The sequence below is a fragment of the Haemaphysalis longicornis genome, unplaced genomic scaffold (genome assembly GCF_048455015.1).
Source record: "Haemaphysalis longicornis isolate Haplotype H1 unplaced genomic scaffold, Haemaphysalis longicornis Haplotype H1 scaffold_5, whole genome shotgun sequence".
Classification (NCBI taxonomy): Eukaryota; Metazoa; Arthropoda; class Arachnida; order Ixodida; family Ixodidae; genus Haemaphysalis; species Haemaphysalis longicornis.
In genome coordinates, this window is record NW_027526385.1 from 119,379,275 (window position 1) to 119,391,597 (window position 12,323).

Consider the following 12,323-nt stretch of genomic DNA (forward strand, 5'->3'; position numbering starts at 1 on the left):
GGCCTACATCCGTACAGAACAAAGCGCTGTTTTGGAGCTGGAAAATTTTGAATTTGCCTCCATGCTTTGTATTCAAAATAACTTCCAATTAGCCAACATAATGAGTTTTAGCTTCACATTGTGGAGCAGTTTATTCTATTAGATTGCAGGAGAAATTGCCGGGACCACCTTATCATTTTATTTGGCTGAAAATTTTACTTAAGAGACCTCAAAATACAAAATACAAATAGTCTACTGTGTTTGTGCGTCTTTTTGGAGACAAAAAAAAATACTTTTTTAAAAGATATTGTGACAAGGACAAGCTCCAGAACGACGTGGTGTTATTGCTCCCGTTAAACTGTCACCTTTGGCAGCGACCCAAATAGAATCCGGTCGCTCGCCGAACGAATTAATTAAGGTTGTGCAATGATGCCTACCGGGCTTGGCAACTCGCCGGGGTTCTTGTTACCTCCTTCGCGAGAACGGATCCGTCGGGGGTGTAGCTCAGATTACCGTGTAGGGCCAGGACAGGATGTGCTCAAGCGTGTGAAACGTATGGCGATTGGCCCATGGGTTAAGACGTTTTTCTTTAAACTTCACTCGGGCGTCCTTGATGTTAAAACGTGGCAGAAGGAAAAGGGAATGTTTTTGCCGGGTGGGGTGGACTGCTACCCGTGCAGAAAACCCGAGACTGTAGAACACGTGTTTTTGGACTGCTGGGACGGGGTCTTCTTTTGGGACGTGCTTCAGCGGACCCTCAAAAAAGATTTTCCCCTGGACGCTCACGGCATTAGGTTTTTACCTATTGAGAGTGACGAAGTACCTTACGACCTCGTGATGGTCCTGGCCCTACATGCAATTTGGAAATCCCGCATGGCCATACGCCATAGGGACGTTGACGCTAAATGGTCAAGAGAATACTTCGGTGATTCAATGCGTATGATTATTGAAGTGTGGAGGGCTCAGCCTGAGCCTCCAGAGTGGTTGCCTGTGATGGAAACACTGACCAACCTCAAACAATTTTAATCGTTTTTCTGCTGTCAAGGTGATGACTAGCAGTTTTATCGTTGCTGTTTTTTGTTTGATGGTGCTTGTTTTGTACTGAAATGTTGCAATAAAGAAATAAAAAAATAAAAAAAGGGGGTGTAGCTCAGATGGGAGAGCGCTCGCTTAGCATGCGAGAGGTACTGGGATCGATACCCAGCACCTCCAGAACGATTTTTTGCTTTTCGTGAAGCGGGCAAATTTATACGCCGACTCATCCGTTTACCATTTCCTGCGTGTGCAATCTTTCCGTTTGTTCTTTCGTTGTGCCCGTGATAATGCGCAATGCCGTAACATGCCCTAGTCATGGCGCAGCGGTTACAAGGAGCAATAATAGTTTTTCTCCTAAACTGAGTGCAGATGGAAGGCCCCCTTAGTTACTGTAGCCGCTGGATCAATCCTGCAGGCCCAAGCTAATTAGCGAGAATTCCCACTGCCAGATGTAGGTGAGGCGAGTGGGCAGAAAAATTCCAGGGGATAGTGGCTGGGGTGCGGCACTAAAAGAAGTTGTGGGTGAAACGGCTATGGCAGATGTGGGACGGGATCGCGCCGTTGCTGTACGTGTTACTTTGGTACCTCGTAGACTGGGATTCTTTGTTGGTGGTTGTAGGGTGATGAGGCCGGGGTGTTACTGGGGGGTGTGTCGGTAGTGCGATAAGATCATATGGCTGGTATAATGAGTGTAGTGGGTCTGTCGTGGTGGTCACGCCGTCAGGTGTTAAGATCAGGCACCTCACTTATTTAAGTAACACTGCCCCCCGGCAACTAGATGTCCTTAGTTGGGTATAGCGTGTTTACCTATGTTGTGTATGTTTTCACGCAGGCCGAGCAGCCTTGGTCCTCGAGGGGCGTGAAGAGAAACCACGGAAGCTTTTTTTTTTTTGTTCGCCGGGGGCCGGACGAGCGGGCCCGGAGAGAGGTTATACAAATGCGTCTGTCACCCAAAAATAGTTAAAAGTTATGTAAGCTTTTAAATGAGGATTTCCTTTCGGTCGTTTAGAAAACCGGCGGAGAGGGACCATTGACATTTTGACGACCGCGATTACCGCCATGAAAAAGCCCGTACCGGACGGGAGCTGAAAGACTGTCAAGAGATCGAACATAGGAAGAGGTCACCAGGCGTTCTGTCTACGACAGTTGCACTGCTCAATGTTACTGGGCGAAGCTTCGATTCGTCAAACGTCGGACCCTGGAAACTCGGCCACTGAGATGCGTCAATGACTAGGTGACCAGGCTTTGATGAGCACTCCGCGTGTTTACAAAGGAAATGAATTTTAGAGCCGTGGGCACAATTATAGATGCGCGCGGTATGGACAATACACGCTAAACTTTTTTACACCCTTTTTGGCCAAAAAGGGTTTAGCATAAGTGACAAAAGTGTGCTGGGAGGCCACTACACCCTTTTTCTTGAATCTCAACACCACTCTCCTAGCTCTAGACCCTTTTTGTGTGAAAAAAGGGTGTTGATCAATTTCAACACCCTTGGTTTTTCTTAGGGTGTTGAAAGGGTGTCGAAAAGATGTTCAGTTGTTCATTAAATAGGGCCACGCATGCATGTATAATTTGCACTGTAAGGAACAAGACATCCCCTCATAGCATTCTCCACTCGTAAGAAATGTTCAAAAGCAAAAAAAAACTGTTCGTCTGCAATGATCACTCGTTTCCATATACGGTGCGCCTCATGCCCCAAGCTTAGCTTGGGCGCGTGAAACTTAAGTTAGAACCCTAAAAAAAAGACTATAGTTGTGTAGCGAAAAGGGTGTTGCCTGAGTGCAACGCGCTTCCCTTTCTGTAGGGTGTTGAAACGGTGTGATGTAGGTGTTCCGTTACAGTAAAAGAACAGTGGAGCTGGAGGTCGTCTTAGTTTCTTCCGGTGTTGCTAAGTTTTGCTACATTCGCTATGCTTTGCGGTGATCTTCCCAAGCTAGGACAAGTGCGTAGTGGTGAGGCCAAGTTTAACCGTATTTTACAAAGCTGTTCCAGTGTGTCCCCACACTGGCAGCAGATCCAAGGGGGAAACAAGCTAGGTCCACCCCCTGCTATGCTATTTCTCCAGTCTTGCTCTACTAGTGCAAACTGCGCCAGATTTTTTTTTTTGCGTTTTAGGATATCAAAAAGACTAGTACCTTTGAAATGGAATACTAGTAAGAGGTGCGCATACGCTTGCGCCTTCTGTGATCACACTCGAACAGGCCCCAAAGCCGGCTTCACTGTTATAATAGCTTATCTGCGGTGGTGCACTCTTACAGGGGGCGCAGGTCTTTTTCTGTATTTTTTTTTTTGCAAACGCCACCGAGCCTAGTTAACGCTTAAACAGCTTAATTTGCAACAAATTATGCCAATTTATATTGTATTAACCATCGTCAGGTACAAAACATAACCCCCTATGTAGAAAATGTTCTTCCACTCGTTTACACGGGTATAAAATACCTCGAAACTTTGAGGTCTCTTACACCCTTTTTCTCAGTAGGCGATCTTTTCTCACACCCTTTTCCTCAGACCCTTTTTCTTAATTTCCAACACCATAATTTCTAGCTTTACACCCTTTTTGGGAAACAGGGTGTTGAAATAATGAAGCCCCTTCTTAATTGATGTTGCGGTGATGCGTAGTAGGTGTTTGGTATTTATTTAAATTTTATGACCTACTGAACATAAAAACTATCTCAAGAATAAAAGGTTTTTGCAAATCCACATGTTTATGACCTACTGAACATAAAACTATATCAAGAATAAAAGGTTTTTGCAAATCCACATGCTGATTTTTGCATGCATATATTAAAATACAGATTTCGAAAATTAGCGCCAAAATATCTGGTTTTTGCTCCAAGCCAACTGACTCTACCGGAAGGCTTTCCTCTGCTGGATATAAAAGCAAGAAAAGCCAATGTATTTCTCAGTAATTATGCACTCGCTGTACCCATGCATCCCGTTGGTTTTCTTGTTCAATTCATTTGAGGGTCAAGTGTGTCTTCTGCGTATTGAATGTGTCTTTTTATCATGCTGTTCGCGGCTCATCCACCCCGTCACGTGAAGCTCCACTGCCCACACCCTTATTTTAGGGTGTTAAGAACCTTACACCGTTTTATTTTTGTTTACACGAACACCCTTTTTTATCCCTGCACCCATTTTTAGCCGAAACACCTTTTAAAGGTGTTCGCCACGGGACGATATTCTTAGACTCTTTTCGGCCAAAAACGGTTAAGAAAGCATAGTGTGTACAGCCTGCTACACGTGCATAAAATGTTTCGAATCTACACAGATGTGGCAGGATGTCGTGTGCAGAGGTAAAAAATAACAGCGAAATTTCCATGTCCATGATCATATTTCTCCTGTTTGTGTTTGTAATTTGCTTATTGCCAGCAGCAATCTCATGGGCGTCGGCAGGGGGTGCACAAACGCCACTTGCCCCCCTACAGACATCTTGCCGATGCCCATATGCAGCGTGTAGAAGCTGGCGCATTGCAAGGGAATCGTTACAGGCTTCAGTGTCTTGAAGGATTACTGAGACAAAATGTCCTTTTTATTGTTTTTAACGATGCCTAAAGGCCCAGCAATCCTGAGACAGTGCTTTAAATACTTAGGCGCGTGATAATTAATTAAATAGAACGACCTGAAAATCGTCAGTTTCGGTTTCCATTGCTTCGAGCCTGGAGGGCGCGTACAACAGACCACGCCACGACCTCACCGTTTTGTAAGACTGTCAGTACACTGTAGGGACCGACGGAGGAGTTGTTTTGACCGCCTCGCCTCCGAGCCAGAGCAGCCGATGGTGGTTAGGCCTATCATCGCGGTGGATATTTTAAGATCGCTTTTACTAAAATGCGGATGACGACTTCTATTACGTACTTAGGCTTTATTACCACCGCCTTTCCCGCATGTGGGACATATCATTTACGGCAAGAATGCCATTCTGACGAGCAGTTACACGCGTAGGTCTTGCTACATTCATCAAATTGTGAACGCTGCCAGCGCCTGATCGCTGAGCCGGGCTTGTGACGTGACGTCACAAATTTCTGCCAAACATCGGAGCCACTCGACTTAGTCCGCAACGTCACATCTATTCATTGTCACGGTATGACGCCACGCTGGTGCTTATTTGCTTCGCGCCCCTCCATGTGCTGTTCCGTCGACGCAATAAACGAGATCAAGTGAAAATAGGTTCCACGTGTCGCAGACTGTTCATACTTCAGCCGGGGTATCCTGCCCATTGATGGAAGCAAACTCGTAATAATATTAACCCCGAAAATCGAAGAAGACGTTGTCACCACTGAGCACACTTGCGGCCACTCGCAGTAGAATTCACTTTAATGGTGGCGCATGCTGCACGTACAGTTGCAAAAAACGGGGAGAAGGCGAAGGTCGGAGTACGTATGACAGCTAGACACAGCGAAACTCGCACTTTCATTGCAGAGGGGACAACCGAGGTTTCCGAAATGTGATCTCATTACTCACATCTATCTTTTACTATAGACACATGGGTAAACAATGTCTGTAAATAGTAAACGAGCTACTTGTTTCAACTAATGGCTGAGAAAGTAAGGTAGTGGTAGTGGCGTCTTGTTTGATGATGTTGAATCACGTCCTGGATAGATTTGACCCACTTCTTTAGTTTAAAATTTACCTTGTGGGATTGGGGGCAGAGCGGATGTCGGCCCTCTCTATATAGTTCAATTGGTTGTTTTTACTCATTTTATTAAGAACAAACAATAAGTATGACAATTCTACTTGAAAGCTTTCATTTTTAATTTTTTCTCCGAGCAACCACTCACTACATTTACAAACTTGTGAATACGTATTAGCACTAATTTTCTTTTAAAGGCGCATGACATGCCCCCGCATGTGCCTTCAACTTTTTCATGTATGCGGGACGAAGTCATTTTATTTCGGTAGGGGGCTAAATTGGCTCTATTTATGCTATGCACGAGATTACAGGCCAAAATAGTGGTTAGAGAACAGGCTGGTTGGTTGGGTGGTTCCGCTGACCCGGTGTGATCAGGTCCTCGGCGTCTTCAGCCTCGGCGCCTTTGAGTGCGAATTTAGAGCTGCTCTGCAGCTATTTATTCATTTGTTTGAAACAACTTAGAGACCCTAGGGGGCATTTGGTGAGGGCTCTACACAATCAAATGCGTAAAAAAAAAGTAGCCTGCTTTCTGAAGCATGGTACTCAAGATATATCGAAAAACAGAATATCCCGCGGTATCAGAAAAGTTTTATGCAGGAAAATAAAAGAATGGAACAAAACTTCTGCGGTAGCACACTTCAGGGGAAAAGGGCGGAAAGGAAAGGAATAAGGCAAAGCGAATGAACGATGGAGTACAGTGCGCCAGGGGGCAAACACGAGGAAAGGCATAATCATCAGATAATTGTAAATTTGCCATCAGTGTTGAAACGAGGGTACAAAATGTTTTCTAAATGCGGACTTTAATTGGCCGAATGCGCACGTAACCGTCCAAAAATTGCGCAGTGGAAAGCCATTAAAAAAAAAAGTCGTGGAGGTGCTGGGTATCGATCACAGTACCTCTCGCATGCTAAGCGAGCGCTCTACCATCTGAGCTACACTTTTTTTTTCTTTACTGCATGGGAAACTACCCTTAATACAGCCTACAAACGTTATGAGTCATCCAAGAAGATGCACATCACAGCAGCTAAAATTAGCCGTCCGTTAAAACTCTGGCAAGCAGACGCACGCGTCCAACAGATGCAGCCATTCTGGTGGGTCACTTTGCGCCGCATAAATGCTCCGCACCAACGCAGTTTGCTCCCGAAAAATGGACTTCGTTGGGCGAGGGGGTTCCGCGTGCCTGTCCGTCATGCGGCACTTCCACAAGCTATACAATCCGATCACAACAAATATATCATAGGGCACTCCAGTAACATCTCTAAAAGGCAAGAACCGAATTGTATAAGGGGTAATGTCCATGTCCTTTTTAAGAGTTCGTTGCAACACATCCCAGAAAAACACCGCATCCCGGCACAAAACAAAACAATGATCAATGGTTTCAGGTTGATTGCATAAACGGCAATTGTCAGACCAAGGATTAGACATACCTTTCTCGCGCAACCATGTTTTCACTGGAAGGGTTGATGTATGTAGCTTAAAGAAAAACGTTTTTGCATTTGGAGGAAGACACATACGTGTGACCCGCTTCAAAACACTGTCCTTATGGTGGCCAATGTAAGGCTGGCGATAAACCGGCACTGGGAACATACTCTCTAATAAAGTGTTCGTCAAAGCCTTCCTGGAAAGGGTAAACAGATATTGCAGGGAAAACCTCGCAGTAAGGAAATTGAAGGTGTCGACCACCTCCTTTAAAAACCCCCATGGCGGCTTCGTACTGACTTCCCCAGTGGAGACAAGCAAAAACGGTAAATGAAAACTTATGCGCTGTTGAATAACGTTGAGCAGAAGTGGATGATGCGTCGACTTATAGAAGAAAAACCGAGATACAAGCTGGTGTACAAACAAATGTATCAGCCCAGCACCCCCAGACACTAATGGAAGAAACAAATTGTCCCTACGCATAGGTTCCCATTGGGACCCCCACACAAATGTCGCAAAAACTCTATGTAGAGCTTGTACTTTAGAACGCGCACAGTGGAGTACTTGCAGCACATAAACAAGCTTTGCGACAAGGAAGACATTACAAACGTGCGCACGCGCAAACACAGAAAGTTCTCTCCCCATCCATGCCTGAGAGGCTCGCTTGACTTTTTGGAGTGCCAATGACCAATGAGGCCCGGTGTTTCGTATTTGGTGCAAGGGTACACCTAGGTATTGAAGTGCATCCTTATCCCAAGTAATGCCACCAAATAAGGACGGTTTCGCACCCCATTCACCAAACCAAAATCCCTTTGTTTTTTCCATATTCACAGCTGCTCCAGACGCGTCACAAAACTGCCTGGTGAGATTAAGGGCTTCTTGAACGCTTTTTTTATCAGCACAAAAATAGGCAATGTCATCCGCGTAAGCAAGGACCTTAACCTCACAGGATAGCGATGAAAAGCCCCGTACTCTTTCACTCTGCTGAATACTAAGGCACAGAGGTTCGAGGTATAAGGCAAACAACAAGGGTGAAAGGGGGCAGCCCTGTCTACCCCGACAGGAACAGGCGACAATGGTGTCGGCAAGACGGCACTTTGGCAAGTCCCCTGGGCATCATTGCACAACCTTTGTGAGGAGCGCAACCGGATTCAGTCTGAGCCGGAGACAAGGACGACAGTAAAAGCGGAGGGATAAAAACACGTACGCCTGCTGCCTGTCCTGGTCGGGGGTGTAGCTCAGATGGTAGAGCGCTCGCTTAGCATGCGAGAGGTACTGGGATCGATACCCAGCACCTCCACGACGTCCTTTTTTGCATTGTGTCTTGCCCCGCCCCTCAAAGCCCACAAAACAAGGGCATCTGTGCGATTTCACTTCTGCGACGCTTTCTTTCGCTTCGTTGTACACAAACAGCGACTACAGAAATAGAAAAAAGCAGTCTTTTTTTTCTTGTTTTCTGTATAGAAGCTCGTATTAGTCAATTATCTTGGTGGGCTAGAACTTCAGTCACTGTAAAAAAAGCCCTTGAGGCAAACCCGCCATTCGTATGCGACTAAAAAAGCTGTTAAAGCAAATGATCTAAACCAAAAGCAAGTTTCAATGCTGTAATAGCCACATACTTGAGGTTCTTGGAAATGTGCGTTTAAGAATGTTTTGACAATATTCAGCTGTTGATGACCTGCAGCTGCTCATTCCTTGCGTTTCATCGGCTGGTGGGCTTTATCGGCCTATTCCGTCTACTCGGGGGAGACTACGTGTTATAGAGGCACTTTTCACGCGGCCTTTTCATCTTGCGTATTTATATTACTGGCCGCCTCCTACTACCTGGGAGGATAGATGTACTCTCAGTTCTTTGGCGGTTTAAAAGATGGTCGTGCTTCTTGGGTTGCTTAAACGCAAGAATTTTGGTCTATGTGTCTGTCCGTCTGTCTCACAATTCACCCGCCTGGCGAAAAGTTATCAGAATTCTTGAACGAGACATTTATATAGTCAAAGCACTTCTCATCTACTGAATCTGGTGGCAATGTTCATACTTGTCAACATTTTTGACCAAAAAGAACAAAGTAGGCTGCTTGTTTTTAGCCAGAGTTACTCAATACAGACAGTTGCGAAACTCCGCTTCAGAATCCGGGCGGCGCTAGCCCCCCCACTCCGTGGAAGCTGAGGGGCAAGTCGACGCGCGCGGCACCTAGGAGATAAAAACGGAACTTCGCTAAACTATTATTATTCAAAATTCTTCTGTAAAATAAAGATTGCCTTTTAAATTAAAACACAATAATTACGTAAAATTTACTTGTGTTTTTGCGGCTTTTCTTTTTATGACTTACGGCAGCAGCCGCAAGCGCTTGAGTACTACTTCAACGTTCTGCCGACAGACGACAGGCTAGTCAACTTGCCCCTTGCTTGCCCCGGCGCAGGGGGGCAACCGAAGACCGGCTTTCGATACATGGGGCCTATCGGGAGTTTCGCAACTGTCTATATCCAGTAACTCTGGTTTTTAGCTATAGCAAATGGAAAAATACGCCTTGAAAAAAGTGTTTTGACCTTGAAATACAAAAAGTGGTAGCGGCGCCCCCTTGTAGAATTATTTCAAGTTCAAAAGTAACAAAAGGTTTCCAACACAGTTACCTTATTTAGATTTTTGCATCTACGTTGTAAAAGAAACAGCTGATATAGCAACTGCATGCAGTTGCTACATCAACCATTTCTTTTGCTATCGTTGGCGATATCAACCGTTCCTATATCAACCTTGACAGAACCATGGTTCTGACAAGGTTATCAATGTAAGTTGGGGTGCTGTTAAAGCGAGGACATACTTTACAGGTGTGGTTTGTGTACTTTCTGTACCACAATACCTGTTGTTCTTAAAGAAAGTAAAAATGCTGCACACTTCGGTGTCAGTAGTATGTTCCAATTAAGAACATAATGTTGTTATTTCTCGTACAATGTTTACATATAATCAAAACTCACGCCAGTATTTACAGTAACGTTCAAAGGTGTACTGATATCGTCCCAACATCTGCGGCCTGGGTCTGCCCAACCTAGACCAGTGCCAAGCCCTATGGTTGGGCGACAGCAAAAAAACCGCAAATAGGTTTCTTGCATTATATGGTCATCACTGCGCTTGCGCCATAAAAATGAAATACTATATTGAAATATAAAAATGAAATACTACAAGTAGCCTCCCTTGCAAGGAAACAAACAAAAAACGTCGTGGAGGTGCTGGGTATCTATCCCAGTACATCTCGCATGCTAAGCGAGCGCTCTACCATCTGAGCTACACCCCCTTTTTTTTCTTTCTTTATTGCCAGTCTTCGACAGTGCAACACAATATAAAGGTACTACAGAAAACACACAATCTACAAAAAGGCCGCCATGCCATGGTGGACTGGCGTTGTCATTTAAAATTCCCTAAGCATGGCGAGGGGTGCACCCTTGGCAACCACTCAGGAACATAAAACTTCGCTCTCAGAATTTCAATGAACTTGGAAACAGTTTCGCGGAAATATTGTCGCGTCGGCCGCGCGTCGACATCACAGTTGAGCCATGCCATGCCATGCGCGACCGCCAAATACTGTGCAGGCCCAACAACATGACTAGATCGTACGGCACCCCATCCTCTCTCTCGATACATAAAAACCGTATTCCATGGGGGTTTAGTGGTAAGTCCTTTCGCAGTGTCCTTTGGAGGACATCCCATAGAAACAGTGCTGCCCAACAATGGAGAAAGACATGCTCCACCGTTTCCGGTTGTTTGCAAATGGAGCAGTCAGTTCCCCATGGCATAGAAATCCCCTTACCCTCCATCCATGTTGCAACTGAGAGCGTACCCGTGTGTAGTTTAAAGAAAAAAGACTTCGCTCCTGGTGATACTTCCATTCGCTTAACCCTTTTTAGAACATCTTGTCCTGGGCCTGCACAGTATAAAACTCTATACATTGGTACAGGTATGACCACATCGCATACATCCTTATATAATTTTTTCCGCGTGACATTAGCCAAATAGTGCATCGAAAATCGAGCAAACAAAAAACGGGATGACGCAACAATATCTTTAAAGTATCCATAGATGCCCCCTGTCATACTACTCGTAGAAACTACGGAGGGACCACAACGCTGTCGACAACAAGGCACTTCGCCAAATCACTTGGGCATCATTGCGCAACCTTTGTGAGGCGCGCAACCGGATTCATTCCGAGTCCAAGACAAGGACGACAGTAAAACGGGTGTGATAAAACCACGTACGTCTGCTGCTTCTCTCTGTCGGGGGTGTAGCTCAGATGGTAGAGCGCTCGCTTAGCATGCGAGAGGTACTGGGATCGATACCCAGCACCTCCAAGACGTCTCTTGTTTTGTCTATTTTGGTCTCTTTTGTGTTTTCACTTCTGCGATTCCTTTTTTACTTGCCAGAAGCAAGGCAACTTCTGTCAGAGACGTACGAAGGGGTCCGCACGGGGAGACCCTATTCTTACCCCGCCCCCCATCCCAGATCGCCCTCCAACGCCATGCACACCCCCTTCCCTCCCTTGCCAACTCTCTCTGCACACACTCCTAAAGCGGCTAGTCTGTATACTCATGGATCTAGTTGCAGCCGGAGATAATGCAAGTAGCGTTTCTATTTTCCTTTTGCTTCATTCTTTCCTCGAGTGACGACCGACATGATGCATGCGTATCCTCAGAACGGTTGTTATAGTTTTGATAAGGTAGAAAATAAAAATAGCCGAAACAGTGTCTATTATAAAACCCTGCAACAACCATGAAACCCGGGAGAAATTTGAATATCACCATTTGCCTCGTCTGATTTCTCCCTAACTGTCATCCCTTTTCATGAAAAATTGCCCACGGGAAACAAGGGTCTCCATGGAGTTGAGAAACTGAGCGATCTACTGAGTAAGTAATTCTCAAATGGAGGTGCACGGGCACCAGGGGTTCCCAAGGGCGTTTCAGGAGTCCGCCAAGCTCTCCCCGAAGCACTCCTCCCACTCCCTCCCTCCACAACTTTCTCCTTTTTGTCAAACCTTGCTGGAATGGCTGCATGACCAGTACATTTTTTTGTTTGTTTGTTTGTTTGTTTGTTTCTGTTTTATCCGGGGAGAACAAGTTTTAACGTTGGCTTTTTGCACGACACGCCAGCTATGCGGAAACGCCAGACACGCAATTGGCAGGGTGTGGGTGTTCGGTAACTTTTACCTTCAAGAGCAAATTGGTTGACCGTATTGCACACATCAACATAAAAGTCATTCACAAAAGGTGAGAATTC

The 12,323-nt window shown here is 45.5% G+C and overlaps 4 non-coding genes across 4 annotated transcripts; 3 read left to right on the top strand and 1 right to left on the bottom strand.

The window, feature by feature from the left end:
- The first annotated feature begins 1,118 nt into the window (after window positions 1–1,118).
- Window positions 1,119–1,191, top strand: Trnaa-agc (transfer RNA alanine (anticodon AGC)). Its single transcript has one exon. It is a non-coding gene; the product is annotated as a tRNA-Ala (tRNA).
- Window positions 1,192–8,290: 7,099 nt separating this feature from the next.
- Trnaa-agc (transfer RNA alanine (anticodon AGC)) lies at window positions 8,291–8,363 on the top strand. The gene has a single exon. It is a non-coding gene; the product is annotated as a tRNA-Ala (tRNA).
- Window positions 8,364–10,277: 1,914 nt separating this feature from the next.
- Trnaa-agc (transfer RNA alanine (anticodon AGC)) lies at window positions 10,278–10,350 on the bottom strand. The gene has a single exon. It is a non-coding gene; the product is annotated as a tRNA-Ala (tRNA).
- Window positions 10,351–11,328: 978 nt separating this feature from the next.
- On the top strand, window positions 11,329–11,401 carry Trnaa-agc (transfer RNA alanine (anticodon AGC)). The gene has a single exon. It is a non-coding gene; the product is annotated as a tRNA-Ala (tRNA).
- The last annotated feature ends 922 nt before the right edge of the window (window positions 11,402–12,323 follow it).